Source organism: Lynx rufus, unplaced genomic scaffold (assembly GCF_022079265.1).
Source record: "Lynx rufus isolate CCGP_SWC_20201006 ecotype Redwood Valley unplaced genomic scaffold, mLynRuf1.p SCAF_5, whole genome shotgun sequence".
NCBI classification, from domain to species: Eukaryota; Metazoa; Chordata; class Mammalia; order Carnivora; family Felidae; genus Lynx; species Lynx rufus.
The window spans coordinates 148,937,427-148,964,525 of NW_025814867.1; the positions used below are offsets into that span (position 1 = coordinate 148,937,427).

Here is a 27,099-nt window from a genome sequence, read left to right on the forward strand (position 1 = left end):
GATTTGCCGAAAGTACCCGCGTCGCGTCTCTTGCTTCCTCCCGTAGCCAGTCCCCGCGGTCTCTCCCAGATTACTGGGTATCCTACAGGCTTAGTGTGACGGACGTGGGGCTGGTGCTGAGAGTGCCCACGTGGTCCCCGAATCAGTCAGACGCACCTGTGGCCCACAGCCAGACAACTCAGGTGGGTAGAACCTGACAGGAGGGCTGTTTGACCGGTAGAGTATAGGGAACAACCTCCACTTTACCGTGAAGAAGTGGGATCTGGAGGACCCATCAAACTTCACAGAATCAGCACTAAAGAGCGGGTTCAGAGCCAGGCCCTCCTAATTGATTTGCAGCAGCAATGAAGGTTATAATTTTTAAAAAATGTGTTTCTACGCCTAGCCACTTCCGATGGTTTGCCTCCGGCCTTGTCCCCATCTAATCCAGTCTCGGCGGAGTCCGGGCAGTGGAAGGAGTATGGCATGACACTGGCCGTGGTTGATCTCGGCTCAACCTCTCGTCACCTGAATGACTTTGAACAAGTTTCTTAATGCTTCGTTTTTCTCAGTGATGGAATGGGGACATTGGCATGTTATCTGCCCAACCAAGTTTGTTGTGAACGTTCAATCAGGGGAGGCACTGATGCGTGGAATACACTCATCACAATGTCAAGCACATATTCGATACTCAACAGAGGCTAGGGATGGCTGTTATCCAGCAATGTCAATGGGCCTTCTTTTCAATGGCTTCCTGTTGCCCATAGGAAACATATAAAGTCTCACATGGCTGAGAGGTTCTCCATATCTGGGGTCTAAGGTCTCAACAGCTTATCTCTCAATACTCTCCCCTCTGAATTCAATATTCTGCAGATGTTGAAAGTCACTCAGCTCCTCAGAAATCCTGTGTTCTCCTCGACTCCCAGGCCTTGGGACATGCACACCATTGCCTTGGAACACTCTATCAGCACCTCCTACTCACCCGTGTAGCAGCTTAAATGCCCTCTAACTTCACTCTCCTTGCACTATGCTGCCCTGAGCAGACCCTCTGTGAAGTTGCCTTGTCCCTTGTCACTGGTCTTCTCCATGTGACCGTAAGGTCTATGAAATCAGCAGCCATGGTGTTATTCATCTTACTATTCCTAATCCCTAGAATAGGAAGTGAATATTCAATGAAGTGAGTGGGATACAATCTGTTCTCTTCCAAAGGAATGGTTTTTCCTGAAAAAAAGAAAAAGAAAAGTCTCGTTGTCCCCTAATGTGTACTCACCTCTTCTCCCAGGGTAATGGAAGTCTTGATTTTTAGTTGGGCCCTTGGTTAAGAAAAGGAAACAAAATAACAGCCCTACATTTCCCAACATCCCTTGAAGTTGTGACTAGGATGTGACTAGGTTTTGGATAAGTTTTTTTTTTTTTTAATTTTTTTTTTAACGTTTATTTTTGAGACAGAGAGAGACAGAGCATGAACGGGGAAGGGGCAGAGAGAGAGGGAGACACAGAATGGGAAGCAGGCTCCAGGCTCTGAGCCATCAGCCCAGAGCCCGACACGGGGCTCGAACTCACGGACCGTAAGATCATGACCTGAGCCGAAGTCAGACACCCAACCGACTGAGCCACCCAGGCGCCCCGGTTTTGGATAAGTTTTGGCCAATGAAACGTAAGCCACATGTTGCTCATCATCAATTCATTCTCTACAAAATCCAGGCTATAAGTATGTAAGCAGTCAAGGCCCGTCAGGTTCTGTCACCCACCGGCTGTGTTTTGTGTAGCAGACTCTGGCACCCTACCCTGACTGACAGTTGGAATGCATTCTTTGTTGTGTTCTTTTTTTTCTCTTTCTCCACTCTGATACCTTGAACTGAGATGCGATGGCTGGAGCTCTGGCTGACATTCTGGACCCTGAGGAACAAGGCCCTACTTTAGTGCTGGTAAAGTATACAGCTGGAAGGAGCCTGGGTCCTTGAGTATTTTAGAGATTATAACGACTGTACCAGCTTGGATTTCTTACCTTCTGATTTTTTCTTTTGCTTAAAGCAATTATTATTTTTATGTGCTGGTACTCACAGTGGGGATTAAAGGAAACTTCAGTTATTAAGAGTCACATAGAAAACAATTATTTCATTTGGGATAAAAGGACTTAAAGAATTTCAAGCTATTTCACTGAAGACTTTTCATAATGGAATTTTAGTAACAATGATGCATTTATTTATGTTAATTGAGGGGGTACTGTTGTCAATTTGATGTAAGTTGTTGAAAGTATTGATGTGAGATTTTTTTAAAAACCCAAACATAACCAAGCAAATTATAGAGCTCAGACCCAAATCGGTAGGTTTCTAGATTCAAAACACATAGCAGAACATTTCACGAATGCCACTGGTGAGCAACAGAATACAATGTCAACTGAGCCGCCAGTCATTCCAGAAAGCAGCTGTGTTTTCCAAAACAGAGCACACAACAGGCTTTCTTCTCATGTTTGTGGTGCTATTTCTCAATCACAAGCCAATGATGACTGGGAACAATATTCAAAATATTTATCAATCTGTACAGTTTGGATCCAGACCAATCAGAACAGATGCTGGCTATAGAACATAGAATATCGTCTATCCATCATGGTGTGTGCTGATGTGATATCTGTCCGATGATACCAGTAGCGGCCTTTGTACAGAAATCACGATCACAGTCTGTCTAATCCGTGGTATAGCACGTGGAAGGAACACTTATACGCAAAACGTCCAGGTCTGTGGACGTTGTTCTTCTTCCTTTGTATGTTTCCTACTGGGCTTATTTAGAAGAAAGTGACACCCATAAACTCTTTTAGATGGATTCTTGGAAGGTGATTAAATGGCTTTTTAGCATACACTTTTCTATGCTTTTTATTTTTTATTTGAGTGAGAGAGAGAGAGAGAGGAGGGCAGAGGAAGAGAGGGAGAGAGGGAATCTTAAGCAGCCTCCACACTCAGTGCAGAGCCTGACATGGGGATTCCATGACCCTGAGATCATGACCTGAGCTGAAATCAAGAGCGGGGCACTCCATGGACTGAGCCACCCAGGCGCCCCCGGAAAACACTTTTCTTAATCATAGTTTGCCTGTGTTTGAGTAAGTGCTTATGTGCACCCATATGTACGCACACGCACACACACACACACACACAAAGGTGCTGTGATCCCAATTCAGTGCTCTGAATTGGACCTGTGCCCACAATGCTGGCTCCTTTCATTCCAGGAAGAAGACACATCAGAGTCTCCAACACACCGGACCTGTTACCGGCATTCATGTCACAAAGCTCCTGGTGTCTACCAGACTGCTATTTTTGATGTGCAGCTGTTGAGTTGAAACATCTGATAGTTTCTCTTCTCCAGGCGGGTTTGGTGCAAGATACCAGTAAACGATCATTTGTTTCAGTTCTTATAAGCATCAAGAGACTAATATTAGATAATAGTTCCTCCCACACATGCTCCTTTTCTTCTGCCGTTTGGCCCTAGAGGATCCCAGACCCTGAGAAAACCATGCAGAGCCATTCTCTGGCAGGCCTGGGCTTCTATCCTCAAGACCCGTGGGGCCCCATCTGCTTTTCAAAGTCTGACCAAATGGGAGAATGGGAACATACAGTGTCACTCCCCCACACCCTGGGGTCCATACTGTGTTTTTTTGCTAGAGTTGTACTCATTTCCTTTTGTTTTCTTCCCTGTGGATTCGGGGACTAACTATGATTCACTGAAATAGTCATTTGTGTACTTGGAGGCCAGTAGAGAAATCCCCCTTCAGCTCAGGGGGGGACGGGTGATCAAAATATTTAACAACTGGTCGAATTTAACAACTGTTAAGGCCGCAGCCTTATCCAGTCAGAATGGACGCTGGCCACAGAGCTTGAGCTGGCTCCTGGAGGCTCCTTGTCGTAGACTCTGGGGGCTCGGGGAAGCTACTATTTGCCAGTTGGTACGAGACATATTTCCGTATTTGTGGAATATGGAAGAATTGGGGAATCCTCAGCCTCAGCATTAATAATCATCTTGTTTATCTACCCTCATGGTCTTTATCAACTCTTCTTATGTTAGGACCCACAGTTGGGCATTTCTCATCCCTATTTGGCAATTGCCAGATGGCTTTCGTCCATACTGGAGCCTCGTTTAAGATGCTCAATAACAATAACAACAAAAACACTGAAACTGTTCACTTGCATATGAGAAATTATAACATAAATGCCAGATTATCTTTGGCTTCGAGGAAATGGAACTTTATTGAATTACTAGCACAGTAGCGTTTGCTAGAAAGGTCCCTATATAACGAGGGGTTGCTCCAATAGAGGTGTGATGCTTTGTGCTCTTCACTCATCAGTCCGCTTCTGCTCCCCAGGCTCTTCTTCTCGCTGCCACACTGTGGAGGGAGTGACGTACGAGCGACCGTGTCCACGCACAGGGGAGGTCCCAGAAACGTCATGGGGGAAAGACTGAAAGGTATTTCTTTATAGGTGCCACGAAAGGTGCCTTGCATTTTGCATTTATTTGGAAGAAGAAGTAGACTTATTTTGTGTTGCCTCTGCGGGTGAAACAGGGGAAGTGAGGGGCACTTATAAGGAGGTAGAATTGGGGTCAATGTAAGGAAGCGTTAATGGAAGGAAAATGAACTACATATAATATAAGTTCAAGGTTAATACAATTCAGTTCAAGAAACATCTGTGAGGCACCTACCATACTCTGGTTACTATGTACAATGTTGTAAAAATAAAGAAGGCTGTAGTTGCTTCATGTAAGAGATACATATATGAAAAGAATTAACAAGAAAACATCAGGACATGTCCCACAAGAGACTCTTTCATCAAGAGATTCCAAAGGAGTACAGGGAGCAAGTGATCAATTCTTCTCAGGGGACCAGGAAAGCGTCTGTGAGTGAGTGACAGAGCTAGGTTTCGAAGAATGAACTCTTGTCTGAATAAGACGTCCAGTCAGACAAGGGAGGAATAATATTTCAAACTGAAGGAACAGTGTACGCAAAGCCCACGGAGGCCCTTCAAATTATGTGTAGAGAACTACAAGAGTTTTGGAATTGATTACTTTGTCAGGGAGCACTGGCCGATGCTCTTTTGGGATACCCTACATACATAGAAAGAGCTAGAATTTCAACTGTTCATTCGTTTTGAATCATTGCTTGCGTTTCTATATTTGTTTGGTTTTCCTCATCCAATAGATCTGTTCCTCCAGCCATTCCGTAAGGGAATTGTTCAGCAAAAGGCTTTCTGAATTTATGAGAAGGGAAACGTTCAAAATGTGAGTCCAGTTTAAATTGTTTTTGGTTTCAGTGGATTTTTTTTTTTCATTTTGTTCTTTTTTTTTTTTTTTTTTTGCTTTGCATAGGAATAAACTTAGATTAGCTTTGAATGCTCAATCAAGCATAGTATCTGTTTTACTTAAAAAATAATTATAATCTCAAGGGTTGCTGGAAGAGAGGTAGGTAGGGGATGGGCTAAATGGGTGATGGGTATTAAAGAGGGCACTTGTTGGGATCAGTACTGGGCATTGTATGTAAGTGACGAATCACTATATTCTACTCCTGAAGCTAATACTACGCTATATGTTAACTTACTTGAATCTAAATTAAAAAACTAATAATAATTATAATCTGAATGGTCCCATGCTCAACTGGCTATACAAAATCTTTCAAAATTGTTCAAGCCAATTTTTTTAAGTTTATTTATTCATTCTGGAAGACAGTGAGAGGGAGAGAGAACCCCAAGTAGGCTCTATGCTATCAGCTCAGAGCTCGATGTGGGGCTTGAACTCATGAACCATGAGATCATGACCTGAGCTGAAACCAAGAGTCGGACCCTTGACCAAGACACCCAGGCGTCCCCAAGCCAATTTTTAACTTTTTTTTTTAAGAGAGAGACACACAGAGCATGAGCAGGGAAGGGGCAGAGAGAGAGGGAGACACAGAATCCGAAGCAGGCTCCAGGCTCTGAGCTGTCAGCACAGAGCCCGACGTGGGGCTTGAACTCACAAACGGTGAGATCATGACCTGAGCTGAAGTCGGACGCTTAACCGACTGAGCCACCCAGGCGCCCCCAATTTTTAAGTTATATTTAGTGCGTATCTGCACTTTGAGTTTCTGGCCCTCTGTTCCCTGGGCCAGAGTGATAGAGTGGGGATAGGTCCTCCAGGGACAGAGAGGTATGGAGAAGCAGCAGACCCAGGAGGTAAAAGTCCACTTCCATCAGGCCCCAGGCAATTAGGAATGTTGGCTACTTGTCCACCAGCCCTCCTTGCACCAACCACACCCCCACCCATCACCACTGTGGGGGCTGGGGAGGGTGGGCTTTGTGCCCCTGAGCTGTTTGTCACCAAAGAATTAGAAAGGCACGCTCCACAATCTTGACTCAAGTAAAAACTACCAAATGTTCCCGAATCATGAGCTGAAGGTTTCCAAATAGCAAATAAATGCCCTTAAATAATCACTATTTTATACCCAGTTTAACAGAAATGTCTGTTGAGTTCACTGCCAGGTGCCGCATTATCACTTAACCAAAAATTTCTCTATAAAAATAACTTCCCCCACTGGAATGGTGGTATATGTACACAGAGGAGTCTATTTATGTTTCAGTTCAGTTTCAAACAGTTTTAAGAAATGAGCTGAATGCATAGAATTGAAGCAATATGGGCACCTCTGGAAAGACGCGGCAGATGTTAGCTCTTGAATTGGTGCAAATAGAAATGACAGCCTTTCATTTCGCGAGTAGACCTATTTAGGTTTTTCTGGTGTGATGCTGACTTTTTAATGTGATTCGGCACAGAAGTTGCTTAATGCGAACGACACTATCTTGTTATTGGGAAACTTCTGGTTTGAGAAGAAAGCTGCCTTTCCTTCTTCCCGGATGCAAGCAGCTCCTGAGAACGGAGCCCCCGTAGCTGGGAGGCACTGAGCATGCAGAAGTACTGGCCACGGGGACACAGTACTCTTCTCTTCTGGGTTCATCCTTCATTGCCCAGGAAGGCTCAGTCTGGCTCCCAGTGCCCTCTGATCTCGCCCCTCCAGTAGCACTCACCCTGTATTTTATTTTATTTTATTTTATTTTATTTTATTTTATTTTTTTTATTCTTTGGTGCATATATCTTTATTCAACGTTTATTTATTTTTGGGACAGAGAGAGACAGAGCATGAACGGGCGAGGGGCAGAGAGAGAGGGAGACACAGAATCGGAAACAGGCTCCAGGCTCTGAGCCATCAGCCCAGAGCCCGACGCGGGGCTCGAACTCACGGACCGCGAGATCGTGACCTGGCTGAAGTCGGACGCTTAACCGACTGCGCCACCCAGGCGCCCCTCACCCTGTATTTTAAAAAAATTGTTTTAATGTTTATTTATTTTTGAGAGAGAGAGACAGACAGAGACAGAGTGTGGGGGGTAGGCAGGGGCTGAGAGAGAGGGAGACACAGAATCTGAAACAGGCTCCAGGCTCTGAGCCGTCAGCACAGAGCCCGACGCAGGGCTCGAACTCGTGCACCGTGAGATCATGACCTGAGCTGAAGTCAGACGCTCAACCGACTGAGCCACACAGGGGCCCCAGCACTCACCCTGCATTTTAGGGACCTCTTCCTCTTGGGTAGCAAGGACCAGGTCCTGTTCACCATGGCATCTCCAGGACCCAGTGCAGAGCTGGGAACCCCATGGGGGCCGGACAATGATTTTTGAAGGAACTGAAGCCTTGTGAGTGACATCGAGTGCCTTCGGAGGTCCTAGAGAGGTCAGCCTGGGCTGGGACCGAAGGGAGGGCATGGCCAGGAATGGAAGTCGTGCTCACCTATGAGAACCTCAAGAACAGAATTTCAAGCAGGATGACAGTGAAAAGGGTAAGGTTGATGAACCAGCAAATTAGGGCGCCTTTTGGTCGAGGAAAAAAACCTCACGAAATTGAATGAGGCAACTCTTGCTTCCTGGTGTGTCTTATTTTTCTGCTAGCCCTCTAAAATCATACATAGCAATTGAAAAAGCTGAAGTTTTCTCCGTCCCCAAATAAAAAGCAGATGTCACTCATCACAATAAATCCGAATTTATTCAGAGCTCATTCATGAAGAAACATAGTATGCATTTACTATTTTTAATTTAGTCTGATATTTTCCAATTGTGTCTGCTACTGATTTGAAAACCGTAGTTTCCTTTTTCTAATCTGAGTCTTTACTTAAGTGTCCTGTTGCTCACCTGATGCAAACCTAACTTTTCTTGGTAATTAAGAATCATTTTACCGAAACTACCTTTTGGAGAATGCTTAGTGTTCTGGAAAACTAAATCTGTTGGCTCTTGTCACTAGTTCGTATCAAACGTCTAGAGAAGGAGGTTAAATAAAAGTACATTTTCAAAAAAGAAACTCCTTTAATAAGCCAGCACAGGCTCTATGAATATCTGCTTCTTGGTATTCAAAGAACTTAGAGATCAGTCTCCCTGAGACATGGGCGGGCCGTCAAATGAGAGCTCCCAAGCATCCAGGCAAGTGCCCTCAGTTCTGACCTGATTCTCCCTTCCTACATGCTGGTAGAGGAAGGAGGGTAATGTTCTAGGCTGTTTCTTTCAGGACAATTAACCTGCCTCCACCTCCTTTCCCCCTACATAGAGTCTTCTGATGCACATCTGCCAGGAGCTGTGTGTTCGGGGATTAACATTTTCTGGTTCTAAGAGGCAGTCCCACGCTTCAGTTTAAAATGAGATTGAAAGAGTCCTTTGCTTTCTTGTCCCTTTAGGGTGCGGAGGCAAAGCTGGAGCCTCTGTGGGTTCACTTTTTCAAGAGTGACCTCTTTCCCCAGAGGAAGTAGTCGGAGAAACACACGGGCTCTCTCCAAGCCACAAATGGAAGGTAATCCTTGGAACGAGACTAGGTGACCACACGAGCAAGAGAAGCGAGGTATTGTTCTTCTTAAGTGAGCACATTAAAGGGGGCTAGTGACGAACCCGTAGACTTCATACTGATAATGCATCCGGAAGCATGGCAGATCGGCAAGACAACAGTGACTCACGTGGCATTAACCCAGCACGGGAGGGGGCCAGGTGATCAGTGCCCACAGGGGCAGGTGCACACGCTGGGATGGGGTTCAAGCCCACGCATCTAGACCAGTGATGGCGCCTGAGAAAGAGAATGTGAGCAGACCGACAGGAGATTCATTGACATCTGTGACTCAAACTCTCCTGCGCCCCAGAGGAGGGTGTGGGGGGCCAAAGTAAATGACACAGCAGGAGGAGCTACTGCATACTGACTCAGGGAAAAGAAATGTGGTCGAGAACGGCAGGGGTGGATTGGAATGTCCAAACCCTAATCTTGGAGACATGCGCCTTCGTAGGGCTGCAAGACTTCGCCTGGACACATTTTGAATCACCCGTGGCCTTGACGTTTGTGTACACATTCTCATGCTGCAGTAACAAGTAATAGCAATTGTTCATTTGAGAGGTATTTATTGAACGTCTATCCTTTCAGGGCACGTGCTGGGACTTGAGAAGGCTACAGAGACGTGCAAGCCTGTCTCTGTCCCCAAGTTTGTTAGAGGGTTTACTGACTATCTTCAAAGAAAAAAATATAGACACACACACATATACATACATATGTATATATGTGTATATATAGGTACATACACACATGCATATTTATATATGTTCTCTTTACTAGGTTATAAAGATGCTGTTAATTAATTTTTCGGAGAATTGGTGAGAATTCTAGAATTTGAGGGAGGTGTTTGGCACCAGCTGATAAAAGAGAAGTCTTGGACCTTGGCTATATAAGGAGACACAAGACATCTCTAAGCACCATAGAAATACTCTCCCATGGGGGAGGAAAAGCCGTAAAGAACTGAATCTATGGAGTAGCGAGATCGGGCTGAGTCCCAGCTTCAGCTTGTGGAGCTGTGGATGGGTTTCTGAAGGAGTAGAAGCTCTGTCTCTAGGGACAAAAATACCTACCTCAAAGGCTTGGGTGAGGGTTACGTTTTCTAACGGCTGGCCCACAGTAGACGCTCTGTAAATATCAGGTCCTTTGCCAAGATCTTTTCCCTTTGGTTGGGTTCCAGTCCCCTGGATTATACATAAAATGAGCCTTTTCATGTTGAAGTCTGTGACAGAGCAGATAAAGTTCTCTGGAAATGGGGCATCTGTGGCACCCTAAAACCCTCCCTCTTTTTAAAAAATGTTTTTTATTTTGAGAGAAAGAGAGAGAGCGGGGGAGGGGAGGAGAGGGAAGAAGAGAGAGAAACCCAAGCAGGCTCCGTGGTGTCAGCACAGAGAGCCTGCCACGGGGCTTGAACCCACGAAGTGTGAGGTCATACCCTGAGCCAAAAGCAAGGGTTGGCCGATTAACCTACTTAACCACCCAGGCGCCCCTAAAGCCCTCCCTCTTCAAACATGTAACAATGACGGATAAAATATTAAATGCGTTTTTGCAATATTAAATGTGTTTTAAGTGCACGGTGCGGGGAAAATATCAGAGGCCAAAAAGGTTAAGTTAAGAGAGCAAATCCAGAGAGGGGAGGCTAGAGCAGCCTAGGTTGCTTGGCTATTCCAGTAACTTGGCTGTGGGTTCAACTTAATGGTGAACTGGGTAGGGTGACCCCACATCCAACTAGGGTCTTTCAAAGTCTGTGCCTTCACTGAAAGGATAAACTAAAATGTGTTCTCCCGCGAGTGTAAATCGCCAGACAGGGAGAAGTACTTTTTGAGATGTTTTGACCATCTCTCGTGGAGTTTTGAGATCTGTTTCATGGTACACACGTGGTCTGCGAAATATCAGGCTAAGAATATGACATTACGGTGCCAGACTGGTGGTGGCCCCAGGGACTCACCAGGAGTAAATGAAAACCTCTAAAGAGTAAAATGCCTTCAACCTAGACTTCAAAGGAAGTTCCAAAATTCATGAGCTAAAAAAAAAAAAAAAGATCAGAGAACACATAAGTAAACAAGGCACCATGAGTGAGAGTCTGCAGACCCAAGACAGAGCAGAATGAACACAGAGACTATCAGATATTGAGATTATTGAAAAAAAATCTAAAATAAATGTATTCCATGCATTTTCAGGAAGGAAAGAGTGTCTTGCAAACACCAGAAGAGAAAAAGCGTGAAAAATGACCAGGATTTGAAAAAGTAGTAAACGTATCTTTTAGAAACAAGTCTATAATAAGTAAAATGTGAAGCTCAGGTTAGGCAGAGCTGAGGGGAGAACCGGTGAAGTCAGGGACCCTCACGGAATTGTGCCGAGCACAGAGCAGAGTGACAACGAGGTGGAAACAATAAAGGAAGGTGAGGAACATGTATGCAAAGTAAAAAATCATAACACGCCCTCGGTCTGCTTGTGGAAAGAGATGATACAGAGAGCGGATAGAGGAGGCACAGTGGTGAAGAGACCGTGGTAGGGAATTCTCTTGAATTCATGAAATCCATGAATCCTCTGACTTGGGAACTTCAGGGAATCATAAGCAGGATAAGAGAAAGCCACGCAAGATTTACTGTGTCGAAACAGCTGAACGCCGAAGATTACCTGAGAAGTTGCCAGAAAAGAAGCAAATGATGTAAAAGGAGCCATGGTTAGACAGACAGCAGATTCCTCAAAAGGGAGCAAAAATGAAGTACAATCACATCTTCAGCAGGCTGGGAGAAAGTAACGTCAACCCAGAAATGGGTACCCGGTGGGCACGTCTTTTAGTAAAATAAAGGTATTTTCAGATAAACGATGAGGGGATCTGTTGGCTGCACAGGCCCACTCATGGAACTTCCCCACAAAGCAGGCTCCAGAAAGAAGACATGGACCCCAGAAAGAAGTTGGATACGGATGCATTGATGAGCAAAGACTTCACAAATGCAGTGCAAATCTATAAAGAAAATCCAGAAGTGATAAATGCTGAGTTTCAGATACTGAGTGTTTACCTGCTCGAGGAAGGAAGCAAAGGGAATTTCGATACATTTTTATGTTCTACTTGAGCTCAGTGGTGAGTACATGACTGCCTATTTTATATTCTATAGACCTGAATGTCAGTTATATGCACACATAGTCTTTGGCATGTTTGAAACATGACTTATCATAAAAGATTTAAATATTACCTCAAAATCCACCTGGAAAATTGCAGATAATAACACACTTCGAAGAAAAAAAAATTCAAAATTTGCCTCAATCTAACATGTGTTAGTTCCTACAAAAGTTAGGAACATAAGAATGGAGATAGAACATGGCAATTAGAGAAGACTGTACTATCTAAGAACCCTTGAAATCAGTAATTAGAAAATAGATAAATTCCCATAGGGGGGATTTTACCAGTTGATGATGTGATCTGTCAGATTATTTCATGGGACAATTTGGTCATGTGGTCTTTTGTTCCCTTCTTTGCGGTGGCCCTTTGGAAACTCGGGTCCCAGTTTGCGTTCAGCTGCTCTGGCTTTCTCACAGCGAGGGCCTGGCATTGCTTCCCTTGGCTGATGTCTCCTCATGGCACCCCAAAGTTGGCCAAATGCAAGCCTGGTAGTTCTGGGTAGTAAAGGGAGCCTTGCAGTCAGGTTGAGGGTAAACCAGGAAAGGAGATCCAAACAAAGGGAGGCAAAGAGTCGCCCGTATGTCCTCTCTCAAGGCACTTCTCCAGCTGTACTGTCATGACCTTTTTCTCCCAACCAGACGGCAAGCTCCTTGAAGACGGGACCCCGTCGCTGTGGCTCTTCATCATGTGGCCAGTGAGACAGGCAGGGTGGCAGGTGCCCCTTGCCAGGAGGTCAATAAGTATGTATCAAGTGCATGACTACGTGATGCATCTTGGGCCAGGCAGTCCTGGTCGTCCTTATAGATTTCGTCTTATGTGTGCGCCAGGACGAGATGCGTGATGAGTATCTGAACCTTTTGTAAGTGATTCTCCGATGTCATTTACGAGCAAAACTTTCACAATGTCTTCATGCTGCTGTCTGAGGATTCTGAGGACAGGATCACATGAAATATTTTAAATTGTTTTGCACGTGTTACAAGGTCATAAGAGCATGAGTTTTAAAAAAACAAGACACTGAAGCTGAATTGGCAAGAGAGCAGAGGCAGCCGCCAATGGGAAAGCAACGCTAACTCCAGGCAGGACAGGGGTGCTGGCCGGAGGTTTGGGGATCTCTCCCCAGGGCAGTTGCAGACTTCTAGGAAGGCAGAGAGCACTGAGCAGCTTCAGAAAGCAATTCCGCCAAGGTCCTCGTGTTCACCAGGACTGTCTCACCGCCCGGCCCCGTGCTCCCCTGGCTCCCCTGGCTTTGGGTGAGAACCCCGACCTACGTTCCTTTGTTTCGGAACAAACCGGAACCACTCGCTGCAGCAGGTGCACTGTGGGCCCGGGAAGTGAAGACCTGGGGTCTGAGCCTCCTGCCGTCAGAGGCCCACAGGGAGCGGAACCACTGCCACATTCGGAGACAGCAAGCTGGTGACGTGGCCTCCGCAGAATGGCCACGTCACCGGCTTGCTGTCTTGTCTCGTGCCCCCTTCTTGAGTCACCACCGCTGGGGGAAGCCATCTCCCTGCCAGGACACAGGGGATGCGGACATAGGTGGGCGGTCTTCAGAGGTTGGGCCGGCCCTGCAGGGAGGACAGGACTCAGCAGCTGAACCACTTGAGACGCTGCCTCTCCACCCGTGGTCTGGTGCTGAGTTGCTTGGGATTTGACCGGCGCATAAAAGACCCCACAACCTGCCCGGAGTCCAGCAGCAAGGCAGCCAATGAGCCATGTGTCCACAGAAATAGATTCTGAGGGTGTCCGGGAGATTCTTCCCTACCAGCTTCTGGAAAGATGGGGAGTCAGCAAGGTGGATCGCCATCATAGCCAAGAGAGACCAGACGTTCTCATAAACATCCCTCCCCTTCTCCACAAACTGCCTGAACCAGAGATCCCTGTATCTTCCTCAAACTTCCTTCCAGGCTGTTGTCAGCGTTGATTTATTTATTTTTAAATGTTTGTTTGCTTGTTTGTTTATTTATTTATGGATGCTTATTTATTTTGAGAAAGAGTGAGAGCAAGCAAGGGGGGGGCAGAGGGAGAGGGAGAGGGAGACCCAGAATCCAAGCAGGCTCCAGGCTCCAAGCTGTCAGCACAGAGCCCGACGCGGGGCTCGAACCCACGAACTGTGAGATCGTGACTTGAGCCAAAGTCCGACCCTTAGCCAACTGAGCCACCCAGGCATCCTTAGAAATATTTATTTATTTTTGAGAGAGAGTGAGAGAGAGAGAGAGAGACAGAGAACAAGGGAGGGGCAGAGAGAGATGGGGAGATAAGGATCCGAAGCAGGCTCCACACTGACAGCAGACAGCCCGAGGCGGGGCTCGAACTCTGAACTCATGAACCATGAGATCATGACCTGAGCTGAAGTCAGACGCTTAGCCATCTGAGCCACCCAGGTGCCCCTCTCTCAGCATTTATTAGCATAAGAAGGTTCGGGGGGTGGGAGAGGAGAAAATGAAAAGTCGAGCGGCCTGGGCCCAAGAATCCCTGGGGCAAACGTGGACTGTGGGATCATAGACTCATGGGGTTGGAGGGGACTGAACAGAACAAAGTGCTGAGCAGAGAGGAGAGGGCAGAGAGGTGGCACAGGTGGGAAGGACAGGACCACACGGAGGGACTTCCCCAGAAATCTGGCACCCGCATCAAAAGCCCTTCAATGGTGCTATGCTTCACTGAGATCAAATGCACAGGGACTGGGCAGATATCCAACTTGCCCTTAATTGTACTCCTGACAGCCTGGCTTTATTGTCGGTTTCTAAAAGTTGTGAATGCCAAGAAAATCAGACACCATAAAATGAAGGCTAGAGTTAAAAACCAAATATTAACCATACCTTTCATGTTTAAGTGTTTCCCAGTGGACAGCATGTTTTTCTACACCCATGATCGCATTCCCCTCCCACCACTGTATGAATTGTGCAAAGAGACATGCCCGCTTTGTAGAGGAAGAAACTGAAGTTCAGAGAGGTTAAGTAATTTGCACCAAGTCACACGGCCATCACGTGGAGGAGTCGGGACTAGACTCTGGGGATTCCTTTCACACAATTTGGTTCTGGCGCATCTCTGCCCCGCCTGCGGTCCTGCCCATTTGACTCTGATACTGCTACAAAGACACAGGTGAGTTTTCCATTCCCCACCCCCCCAGTGCTCTCTCCCTTTCTCAGTAAAATTGGTCATTATTTGGATGGGTCAACATCCCCAAAATTTGAAAACGTGACAAATTCTGGATTGTAATGTAAAGAAAGCATGTCTTCTGAATATTTCTGAATTATGAGGACATGGTTGTGGAAAAAGTTAGTTTTGTCATAGAGTCTCTTGTGCAGTAAATTCAAGTCTCTGCTTTCCACGGGGTCAAGCCTCGTCAGTTAGAGAAGAAAATCAAGTTCTGGAAAGGTAGGCGCATTGTCCAGATTTAGGCAGGGAAAGAGTCTACTCAACAGTGCATGCGAACCCACGACCTGGAAACCCTAGATCCTGTGACCTTTTCTTGCCAACGTGAAGCAGCCTGGGCTCTTTCGGAAGCGCAATGCTTAATTTGTAAGTGCACATTTAGCACCGCGGATGGGACGTGACCTTGTTTCACGCACATACACACACGCACACGCACACACGCACAGACACACATCCAATTCGCAAGCCCAAAGAGTCGCGTTCTTTACTCCCCTCCAAACTCTCCAGATGAGAGTTTGCCTAATTGGAGTAGCTCATTGTCCTCTGGGAGGGCAAACAAGGTAGGCACATGGAAATGGACTATGGCTGTAGAAGCTGGCACATCGAAAATTAGTTAGATCCAGGAAGGAATCTTGGTCCGTCTGTGTGAGGGTTCTAAAGAAATAGAAAATGTCAAGACCCCATTTCGTGCAGGTATGGCGATCACATCCTATTCCACGCGTTGTTCGCTGTGAGATCAAGTCGATATTTTGGAAAGCAAAATTTAGGAATTTCTCTAAAAACGTTGATCTCGCGATTCCTCCTCTAGGACTTTCTCATAAAGAGATACAGCCAGGTGACCACACAGAGGTCCACTCAGTGATGCTTATCTCAGCATTGCTTATAAAATGAAACGTCTAGCAAATGTCAGTCCATGGGCGACGGGTTGGATAGATGGTGGTCTAGCTAGCCAGCGGGATTCTATTTGGTGAAGAGAGAAAGCGATTGCTCTACATGTTCCCCTGTGTAGTTATCTCTATCTCACGTAGAGCAGAAAAAGCAAATTACAGGATAGTTTGTATACTGAGTTTCCATTTCGTAGAAACAAGAAAAATAGAGGGGCATGTATGCATAATAAGCATTTAAAACATTGTATGTGCATGAATAGCAGACTGGAAAGAGATACACCGAGTTTCAGTGGTTTTCATCTTTTGGAAGAGGGAATGGGGAAATTGCTTTCTTTTTTTTTTTCTCCTTCCTCTTTTCTTCCCTTCCGTTCTTTCTCTTTCATTCTTTCTGTACAGAGTCCGGTATTTTTAAGATTTTTGCGTCATAAAGGACTCCTTTCCTAAGTGCAAATGTCAATGGAAATTTAAGGAAGGAGGAACCAGCGTGTCGGGGAGCCTTTTCTACACGGGGCAGGATGCGAAATACCTTACGTGCGTAATCTCACAAGCTACTCACAAAGTCTCTGTGGGGTAGGGAATGGCATCATCTTGTCTTACACATGAGAGATGTGAGAAGCAGAGAGCATAAATAGCTTGCCGAAGGTTACATGGCTGGTGAGGGCAGAACAGGGGACCTGACTCTGGGCTTCAGACCAGGAGACCCGTGTGCCCACCTGTCGCTGGGACCCTGCCTCAGGGAGGGGTCTGTCTGGAGATCTACGTGGAGCCTTTAAGGGGCCTGAATGGGGCACCAGCCGATCCCCCTGTGTCCCGCCCAGAGGAGGTCTGGAGCTTTCTCAGAGCGACATAGTATTCCTCTGTGCTGTGTTTCTGTCCCCAGCTGCTGCCCTGGTGCCGAGCCCCTGCAGGGCCCTGCAGTCAGCTGAGAGAGCTTCAGGGAATGCTCCCTGGCCTTCTCTGGGCTTCCTCTCCACGTGCGTGCACGCGCGCGCGCGCGCGCGTGTGTGTGTGTGTGTGTGTCTGTGCGTGTGTGCTGGGGGAAAGAACCCTTCAGCTGAGACACAATGGCTCCCCACCCAGCTCCTGGAGAAAGCCAGGGGCAGCTCGATGTCAGGGTGCTGTTTTCCCTGGTGAACTGGGTCAAAGGTTCTGATGGAGAGAGGCTGTCGGATGGGCGCTGGGATCTCTTCCTCTGGGAACAGAGTTTTGGCTCTTTTGCAAGTGGCCACGGAGGTCCGGTTACAGGCTTGCTGAGCTGGAGTAAAGGCCAGGCCTGGGGCCAAGCAAGGCCTGAGAACCGCGCGGGAAGTGATTCGCCCCAAAGCCCTCAGCCAAGCGGGACAAGCCTCGGCAGGCCCTCCCCTCACCTCTCAGGGGGCCTCTGCCAGCCCTGGTCCCTCTAAGGGAGCTCGAGAGACGGAACCTGTGCGGGTTCGAAAGCTCTAGCGGAACCCTTTCTGGGCCCTGCTCCTGGCCAGGTGCGGAGCCCCGCCGATACGACGTTCATTTTTATCCCGAATATTCAGCCTGGACCACGTTCGTCTACCTGATTACGCCTGGGCCATGGCTGTTGTTCTTTTCAGATTAACACAGGTGTGGCCTCCCCCAGGCAGGTTCTGCGAGAATTAGGCCGGGCCGGGGCCCTGGTGCTGCTCCGAGAGCCCCGTGGGGAGCATCCTCTCCCCCACTACACGCCCCATGTCAGGAGCATCGATCCTTTCCACGGCTCATTCTCCCACTCGACCATAAGCCATGGTGGGGCCTCAGTGTCCCCTCCCCTAAGCACAGAGCTGGCACAGGGCCCAGCTGGGATCTGCCTGAACTGAAGGGTAAAACGGCTCCTCTCTGCCCAACCAAGAACGAGCGTCAGCCACCACGCCAGGGGCTGGCGTAGGATGCGTGTCCTGCTCGAGGGGAGAAAGCCCTCAAAGCGGACTCTCAGGAGAACGGTGAGGAACAGCCTGTGAATGAGCTCAGAGGAGAAAGGCCGCCAACAGATAACAAGCGCACATCACAGAGGACACCCCTCCTGGCAGATCCATGGAACGAAACACAGGCATTTGAGGAAGACGAATTCGGACAAGGAGAATCACTCCCCTTGGAGCTGGTTACGCATTTTTGCACAGTGCACAAACTGCACAATCGGACATGGCCACCCCCCAGAATAACATTAAAATGTCACACGCTGAGCTCCTGCGGGGACCGGGTACCAGACTAGGTATGTCATAGATGTTGTTTCCCTGGATTTTCCTATCAATTCTATGAAACCGTGATTATTCTTCTCATTTTAAAGACAGGGTAAACGGAGGCTTAAAAAAAAGAAATTTTCTCAAGGCCATCCTTTCAAGGAGAAGTTGGCATCCAGTCCCACCGTGGTGGCTCTTGGGGGTCTGCTTCTAACCTACCCTCCACGAGGTCTCAGGAAAACACATGGAAAAGGCCATGTCCGCACACACTGCGGAAGAAACTGGCAGAAGAGAAGAAACACCTCCAAGGAAAAGACAGGCACAGGCTTCGGAAAATGAGAGATGTGAGACTAGGGCAGATGTCATCTGGGACACCGTACAAAACAAGCTGATGGCAAAAGCCGCCAGGCTTCTGTTTTAGGAGAAGCAGCACCTGCTCGTGTGGGGGCCACAGAGGGAGAGGAGACGGTGACCCAGCAGCACCTGTCTCTCCACGGGCCATGGCCACAGGCTCTGTGGCCCTGGGCCAAGATGATGGGACAGAAGCACGGGCCAGCTCTGGCCCCAGAGAACGCTAAATAAGGGCAGACAAATAAGAAAGAGCAAAGAATTCTGACCGGGCAGAAAACAAGTGTAGCAGCAGCAGCAGATCTGCAGCCATTATGTTTGCAAACAAAACCAGAAAGGGAGAGACTGGGAGGCCGTGGGTCTAGTAAAAGATGAGGCGGAAGCCAAAGAAGAAAAAAGGACGGAAAGGCGAAACCCATCTGTTGAAACAAAGCTACCCATAGGTGTAGAGATCAATATTATTTGCGAGAAATGCAGGCACGTTTTTAAGGAATATTGGGAGAAGCTTGTTTAGCGGTGGGAAGACAATTATGAATGTAAATGTAAATAAATACATAAATTCTATTGTTTTTAAAAAGTCTGTGAGGCGTACGTTGAATTAACTGTATGAAATTAATTAGTAGGTAAGGCTTGATTTAAATCACAGGGACATCTGGATCAATGTATGGCAAGAATAATTGTGAGGCACGCTCCATGTACAAGGCCCTGTGGTGGATCCTGGGGCCACCGAGAAAAACTAGACATGTGGTTTGCCTTTGGGAGCCCACATCACAGTTAGAAGTGGACAGTGGATGCCAAGGGCAGGCCCTGGGGTACAACCCAGCTTGGGCAATCGGGTGGTGCATTTTCTTAGAGAATTAAAAAAATGATAATAGGGGCGCCTGGGTGGCGCAGTCGGTTAAGCGTCCGACTTCAGCCAGGTCACGATCTCGCGGTCCGTGAGTTCGAGCCCCGCGTCGGGCTCTGGGCTGACGGCTCGGAGCCTGGAGCCTGTTTCCGATTCTGTGTCTCCCTCTCTCTCTGCCCCTCCCCCGTTCATGCTCTGTCTCTCTCTGTCCCCAAAAAAATAAACGTTGAAAAAAAAATGATAATAAAACTGATTAAAAGCCAGTCATTCTAAAGAATTGGTGATAAAATACTCCTCCTCTCAAGAAAGTCTTCTGTTGGTTTAAGCCAGGGTGTCGCGATTAGAGCCTGTGGGCTAAATCTACCCAGCTGCCTGTTTTTTTTTTTTATTTTTAATATGAAATTTATTGTCAAATTGGTTTTCATACGACACCCAGTTCTCATCCCAACAGGTGCCCTCCTCCATGCCCATCACCCATGTCCAGATGCCTGTGGTTGTAAATAAAGTTTTATTGGCACACAACTATGTTCATTAATATATGCGTCACCCACGGCTTCTTTCTTTCATGCTGTGATGGCAGAGTTGAGTAGCTGTGACAGAGACCAGATGGTCTCTCTTTAGGCAATAATAAAATATTTACTATCTGGCCTTTACAGAAAAAGTTTGCCAACCCTTGGTCTAAGTTATAAACAATGGCTGCAGTTACCACTGAGTTTTTATAATATATATGTCAACTTCAATCAGCACACTTCTGTTACTTTTTCTTTAGTAAACAGTATGTTCTAGAAGGGAAGTGAATTCAATGACTCCCAGGTATATAATCTCTTTGGAGGACTCTGCTATATACATTTGTTTTGAGAGTAAGTTTATCACTGGCTGGGCTCTGTCTCTCTCTCTCCAGCCTTTATAATATTCTTGCCTTTAAAGAGCAGGTTCGAGGGTGTCCGTTAAGTGTCCGACTCAGTTTTTGGCCGAGGTCATGATCTCATGGTTCGTGAGTTTGAGCTGACATCGTTCTCTGCACCGACAGTGTGGAGCCTGCTTAGAATTCTCTCTCTCCCACTCTCTCTCTCTCTCTCTGCCCCTCCCCCACTTGCTCTCTCTGTGTCTCACAAAATAAATAATAAACTTGAAAAAAAATGTAAAGAGCATGTTCAAAATCATGATGATAGCACTCTGCTTATAAAGTAGTAGAAACAGAACTTGAGTTGTTCCAATTTCTATGTTTTAGATGACCACTTGGATCTTCTGTTCATGTTTAAAACTTAAAATGATGAAACGGAGTACAAACAACAAGGTGTAATAATTTTGCTGGCTACGTGCAAATTTTACTTTATTATTTTTGTAATGTTTATAAATTTGAGAGAGAGAGAGGGAGTGTGCACAAGTAAAGGAAGGGGAGAGAGAGAGGGAAAGAGAGAGAATCCCAAGCAGGCTTCGTGCTGTCAGCCCAGAGCCCGATGCCGGGCTCAGTCCCATGAACCATGAGATCATGACCTGAGCTGAAACCAAGACTCGAACACTTAACCAACTGAGCCACCCAGGTGCCCCTATTTTATAAAATTTAAATACTAGCATAGAAGTTGAAGTGAATTTACTTATAAATGTTATTTGGTTTAAAACTAAAGAATGAAGAAAGACCAAGAGTCATGATTGAATGTCATGGAGGTTTCAGACGGGGGACAATCCTTCCACATGGAAATCTGTGTTTGTCACGCCTGTAGAAAATGCTCCCGATAACCTTCGCCACACCTATGAGGATATGAGTGTGTGTGTTACCCCGTGAGCCAGCAAGTCTGAGTGTGCGCAAAGTGCAGCCTCACTGCTCTCCAAAACAAATATATGTAGAACTTGGTGATGGGTTATGTAGCTGCAAGCATGCACATGAGAATCGAGACAATCTTCAGGATTGCACTGGTGGAAAGGGAGCTAAAAAAAAGGAAGGAAAGGCTTTCCAATTTATGATGCTTTATTTATTTTCAATTCTTCCCTTCCTTCCCTCCTTCCTTCCTTCCTTCCTTCCTCCTCCCCTTCTTCTTTCCCTCCCTCTCCTCCTTCCTTTCTCCCTCCATTCTTCCTTCCCTCCCTCCCTGCCTTCCTTCCATCCTTTCTTCCTTTATCCTTCCTTCTCTTCCCCCTCCCTCCCTTCCTTCTCTTCTTCCTTCTTTACTCCCTTTCTTTCTTCCTCAGACATGTATCGAGCACGTACTATGTGTTAGGCATTGTTCCAGATTTGGGAAAAACAGTCCCCGCCCTCACAGAACTTAGATTAGGTTGTGGGTTCATGTGCACACGTACGCAACCTGAGAAAGCAAAGGGGTTCATGGAGCCATCCGTGCATCTCTCCCATAGCGACTTCAGCACTAAAGATTCCTGGAAATATCAGACTGTTGAATAGCTTGGCTGAAAGATGACAAACACATTGTCAGCTACACCCGCAGGGTACCCTCATTGTTGCTGGTGGCTTCTCGGCCCACAGGTCTGATCATCTATGTACACCCCTGACTTGTGAGTCACTGAAGAGTCATAACTGTGACCCTGACCACAACAAGGACAGCCATTTATTTGCCCTTTGAAACGTGACCAGCTGGCCCATTAATTTTGCAGCATTAATTCTAAGAGGAAATTAAATTCCAACCAGAGTCATTAATCTTTTAAAAATAGAGCCACAAGAGGAGAACATTGATAATCAGAATGTAATTTTCTGACTTAGGAAGTGGTCAAGACATTGGTGTCAGGGCTCCTGTAGATCTAAGGTTCTCAAGGCATTTTCTCGAATGACTCAACCAGGTCAAAGCAATGGTTTTAAGTCTGGAAAAAAAAAAAAAAAAGACTTCAAAGAGTCAAGCTTCCTAAAACTTTGCTGAGAATCTTGGCCAGCAATAACAAAGGGATTGGCATCTATTGAATGATTAACACCCAGTCATTGATTATCTCTTACTCAACTTCTCTTCTTAGTGAGACAATTATTTAGGAGATGGGTTTTATAAAGTGGTACCCGAAGTGGCCCAGTGATGGTTAGAGAGCTACCATTTAGGTACATTTATATTCTTTTTTGAAAGTTGTTACTCTTTCTGCAGTCTATCAGCTCTTAAAAAAATGATGATGATTTTCATTAAAGGAAACTAGGTCTGTCTCAATAATTTAATCTAAAAGCAAAACCTCTCCTAATTCGTTTATATTCTTTTAATTTAATCCTTTATTGCTTCTGTATCCAACTCAAACTGAAACATTTTTTACCCACATTTCGTTTTTGTTCAATTTATCTCTCTTATTTTTAGTGATTTAATTCCAGGTCTTTTAGAAATACACTCCTGTTGTCTTAAAGCTTCTAAGGAAAATTTGCTGCCGAGAGTAGGCATAAGTATTTGTCCTCTGTGGCACCCATCTCTCGTAAAAAAGCAAAATGGGCAAATAGAAAACCAAAGTAACATGAACATTTACTTGCAGACCCAATTTCACCATTTTTGGTCAATAACACGGGAGAGGGAGAAGGTCTTCCATAGATTCTGTTATAGCTGCTCCTAACCACTCAAGAGCTAGAGCTAATTGTACCATCAGCCACCATGGAAAGAATAAAGACAGGCTAATGAGGACTTAAAATCCATCTCTGACCTTCAGGTCCCAATAAGAAGGAATGGAGTTTGGGACCAGAACCCTATGTCAATGCATCAAACTTTGGTTTGGTTTCACAAGAGCTATCACTGGTAGGAGGGATTATGACTCTAGCCCTAATAACCGAATCAGAATCGGGTCTGCTCACTTGCAAAGAGACTCCTTCTAAAAACATAATACCCCCCCTTTCTTTTTTTTGCAAATCAATTGGCATTATTTTCCATCTCCAACTATCTTATATGTATACCGCCCCTTTATAATCCCCGATCCGGAATACCTTCCAGTCTCACATGGCTTCCATTGTGCAAGAGATGTGTGCCTCCCAACACAGAGTAGAGTCTCCTTCTGAAAACCTCAAAAGAGTCACATCAGAAGTGGCTCTGGGGAAAAGGTATGTTTCCAACGTTTCTATGTTCTGTGGTGGGAATTACAACATGTCTGTTCACTCTGCTTTAGACAGGAAAGCCTCGAAATCTTCTCCTATGGATGTGCTAGCCTTCCCACTGATGTCTTTCTGTGCCCATTAATATATGTTGCTAGGTAGGAAGGAGAGGTTAAATCAGTGTTGTTCATATTCCATGGGGAGTCTCCCCCCACCCCGCCACCCAGTCATCTCAATGTGTTTTGACTTTTCCTCCTCGATAAGCATCAGAAACAGGCAGAAACTATAATATATTAATGCCAGTTATACAAACAATGTCACAAGCAGCAAATTTATAAAACAGAAAAGATTTCTTTATATTTACCAGAAGCACTGAAAGGGAATAAGTATTAAATATTGGCAAATTACTGTGCCGTGAGGCTTCTGAGTTGAGTTGTTCAATTTGCTGTCTGAGTGAGAAATACCTTGATGAATGTGTCCTTTAACCTGTATGTCAATGGCAAATGGATTTTGTTATAGAAGAAAAAATGAATTTTATTTTTAATTCAAAATGTCAGAAATGTCAGCAGCCGAAGTGACTGTTGGTTTAACCACATCTTCTCTAAATTGGCAACACAAGGCAAAAGCCTAAATTTAAGCACTGCAATTATGGTTTTGGTTTCAGACCCATCGCACAGTTGTTAGTTACCATACTTGAGCAGAGGAAAAAACTGCTCAGGGTAGGGAAAGGAATTTGCAAACTGCCGCAGCAGGTTAATTTAGACTAGCTTGGACTCCAGTCATGAGAATCACGCATGCCCTCTGGAATGTTTAGGCCAACCTTGTCCTGGTTAGCTCAACAAGAGAAGACTTCTCTGGTTTTTAAAATGAAAAAAAAAAAAAAAGAGAGAGAGAGAGAGAGAGAGAGAGAGAGAAATGAGAAGAGGCATTTGAAAATCGAATGCATGGGCAATGTTTTCAAGTGGAAAACCCCTTAACTGGAAATCCAAAGTTTGAAGCCTAACTTTTGGGTTTCAGTGTCTTTCAACCTACCTCGGTGGAAGTTAGGGTCAGTGACTACTGCATGTAGGTTTGGAATCAAGATTTGTGTTTCACATCCTACTGTCATTATGCCATCACAGCAGTTCCTCCTTTTGCTTCATTTTTTTTCTTTTTTGCAGCCACAAAGCAGCCTCCATGCTTCCAAGGTGATATGTGATCAAGGTGGCAATGACCGTATTGTTTCCATTCACTCAATCCAACAGCCCAGAAATGCCACCCCAAGTCTCTGCTCTGGAGCAACTCCTGAACATGTGCATAGGGACACAGAAACAAGAATATCCATGTCCAAAAACTGTACACATTTTTTTTTAGAAGTCTAGATTTCTAACACCAAGAGAATGAATTCTAAATGGGTTGTGTAGGGGCGCCTGGGTGGCTCCATTAAGCATCCAACTCTTGATTTTGGCTCAGGTCATGATCTCATGGTTCTTGGGATCAAGCCTCACATCGGGCTCTGCACTGACAGTGTGGAGCCTGCTTGGGATTCTCTCTCTCTCTCTCTCTCTCTCTCTCCACTTCTTTCTATTCTTTGTCTGTCTCTCAAAATAATTAATACATAAAAATAATGGGATATGTCTAGATGTTTGTGTGTGTGAGGACATGCACACAAAAACAATGGAATACAATTCAGGAGTGAAATGTTTGTTTCAACACGGTTATATCTCAAGATGCAAAGTATTGAATGAAAGTAACAGTTTTAGGTAAGACATATATATGGGTAGGGACCCATTTCTTTGGAGTTTATATGCAAATTCATACTCTGCCATGTTCTATAATAAGCATGCAGTAAAGTTATAAATCAATGCATGGGGATGAGAAACGCCAGCTCCAGAGAGTGGTTTTTTGGGTTTTTTTTTTTTGTTGTTGTTGTTGTTTTCCCCTTGAGCCTGGGAGGAGAATAATATCAGAGGAGGTAATGGGCTGGGCAATCACTAATACTTCAATGGACAGTAAACCCAAGAGTCATCACGATACGATCTTGATTAATTAATTAATTAATTAATTTTATTAATGGATCAATAAACTATATTTTATTATACCAGCCTTTATTCCTTTTTGTATGAAGAAATACTTACTACCAATTTAAAAACCTAGCGAAAAAGGAGTAAATGGGGTGGAGAACTGGAGTCAGATTCTTTCTAGATACTTGGTAGAGACAGCAGGCTGTTGGAAAGATAAACAGCAGAACTAAATCATTACTGGGCTGACCCGTGCAGTGTTGAAGGGAAAGTAGCCAGCAGGAGGAGAGAGATTTGGTATTCTGTAAAGGTGATGATTGACATGGTGGGCCCCCTGAGAAGGCCAGAAAAAGGGCAGTCAGGCAGCAGATGGGAGAGGTGACTAGTAAGGCAGAACGGGCAGCATTTCCTCTAAAGCTGGAATGGAATTAAAAATGGAGCCAGAGAGCGTGAATTCTTTGATTCTTAGAGGATATGAGCTAAAGAAGCTCGCGCTGGGGCACCTGGGTGGCTCAGTTAAGGGTCCGACTCTTGGTTTTGGCTCAGGTCATGATCTCACGGTTCGTGAGTCTGAGCCCCCTATCTGTGCTGGAAGCATGGAGCCTGCTTGGGATTCTCTCTCTCCCTCTGTCTCTGCCACCCCCCCCCCCCCGCACCCACGCTCTCTCTTTCTCTCTCTCTCTCTCTCTCTCTCTCTCAAAAGTAAACAAACATTTAAAATCAAGAACTGAAAAGCCAACTTTAGGAGCGATCTGGGATTGTGGTTGGCTCAGCAGGCCCACAAGTAGGTCAAAGGGGCCTTGAGACTCCCAGTTGAGCGTGAGAGCAAAATTGAAGTGTCTGACCACAGAATGTCAGCTGAACAGAGCTTGGGAGTGTCGAGTAGGAAAAACAAAGTGAAGCAGGAAGGGGAAGATGTGGGCTGGCGGCCCCACTGGGAGCAAAGAGCATGAGCAGTGAGAGGTGGTGGCCGAAATGTTGGGTGATAGTGAATGCAGTGTGGTATCAGTCGAGTCATCTGGGTTGTAGCAGAGAATCCTGGGCGTCAGCCACTGAAGTGTCATTGGGGAGGGGGACATGAGGGAGAGGATCTCTAGGAGCTGCCAGATGGCAGGGGCCCTAGAGGGAACGTGGGGTGGGGCTCACAGACCAGTGGGAAGCAAAGAGAAGGCAGAGGACTCTTTCTCTCCTCTACCAATGACCTGAATTTTGTAGACACAAGACCACGTTGATAAAAGCACACGGAACTGGCACCGATGGTGGGTAATTGGATGCAGTTGAAAAGTAGACAACCAGAACTATGGTGACGTGTGCACTCGGATTCTCTACCCCTTAATATGGTCCTTCACCTCCAAATCTTCCTACCCACGAGCGATCTAATTATGCCGCCCCTTCCACACGTTCAATATGAGCATCTAACCATCAATCTTAGGATAGATTTAGCTAATCTGATAGAAGAATAAACCCAGACGGTAAAACAGATGATGAAAACTGACATGCGTGTGCATTGTTCCTCTGAACATTGTTACGTAACAATAAGTATTTGAGAGTACTAAATAATTGGGTCAATAAATAATTGGACAAAACTGCCTTGGTTTGTCAGCTTGTAATGTGGAAAGAGGAATTAACTGAACTTCCAGGTTTGTTCACCAAAGAAAGAAAACATCACAGATAAACCCTTAAGAAGCATTGCCTCAGTTTGTTAAGTGAGCACGT

General features: G+C 45.7%; 1 long non-coding RNA gene across 1 annotated transcript; it reads left to right on the forward strand.

The window, feature by feature from the left end:
• The first annotated feature begins 4,048 nt into the window (after positions 1-4,048).
• LOC124526643 (uncharacterized) lies at positions 4,049-12,674 on the forward strand. The gene is made up of 5 exons (XR_006965709.1): positions 4,049-4,434; positions 5,165-5,244; positions 8,705-8,817; positions 11,019-11,926; positions 12,604-12,674. It is a non-coding gene; the product is annotated as an uncharacterized LOC124526643 (long non-coding RNA).
• The last annotated feature ends 14,425 nt before the right edge of the window (positions 12,675-27,099 follow it).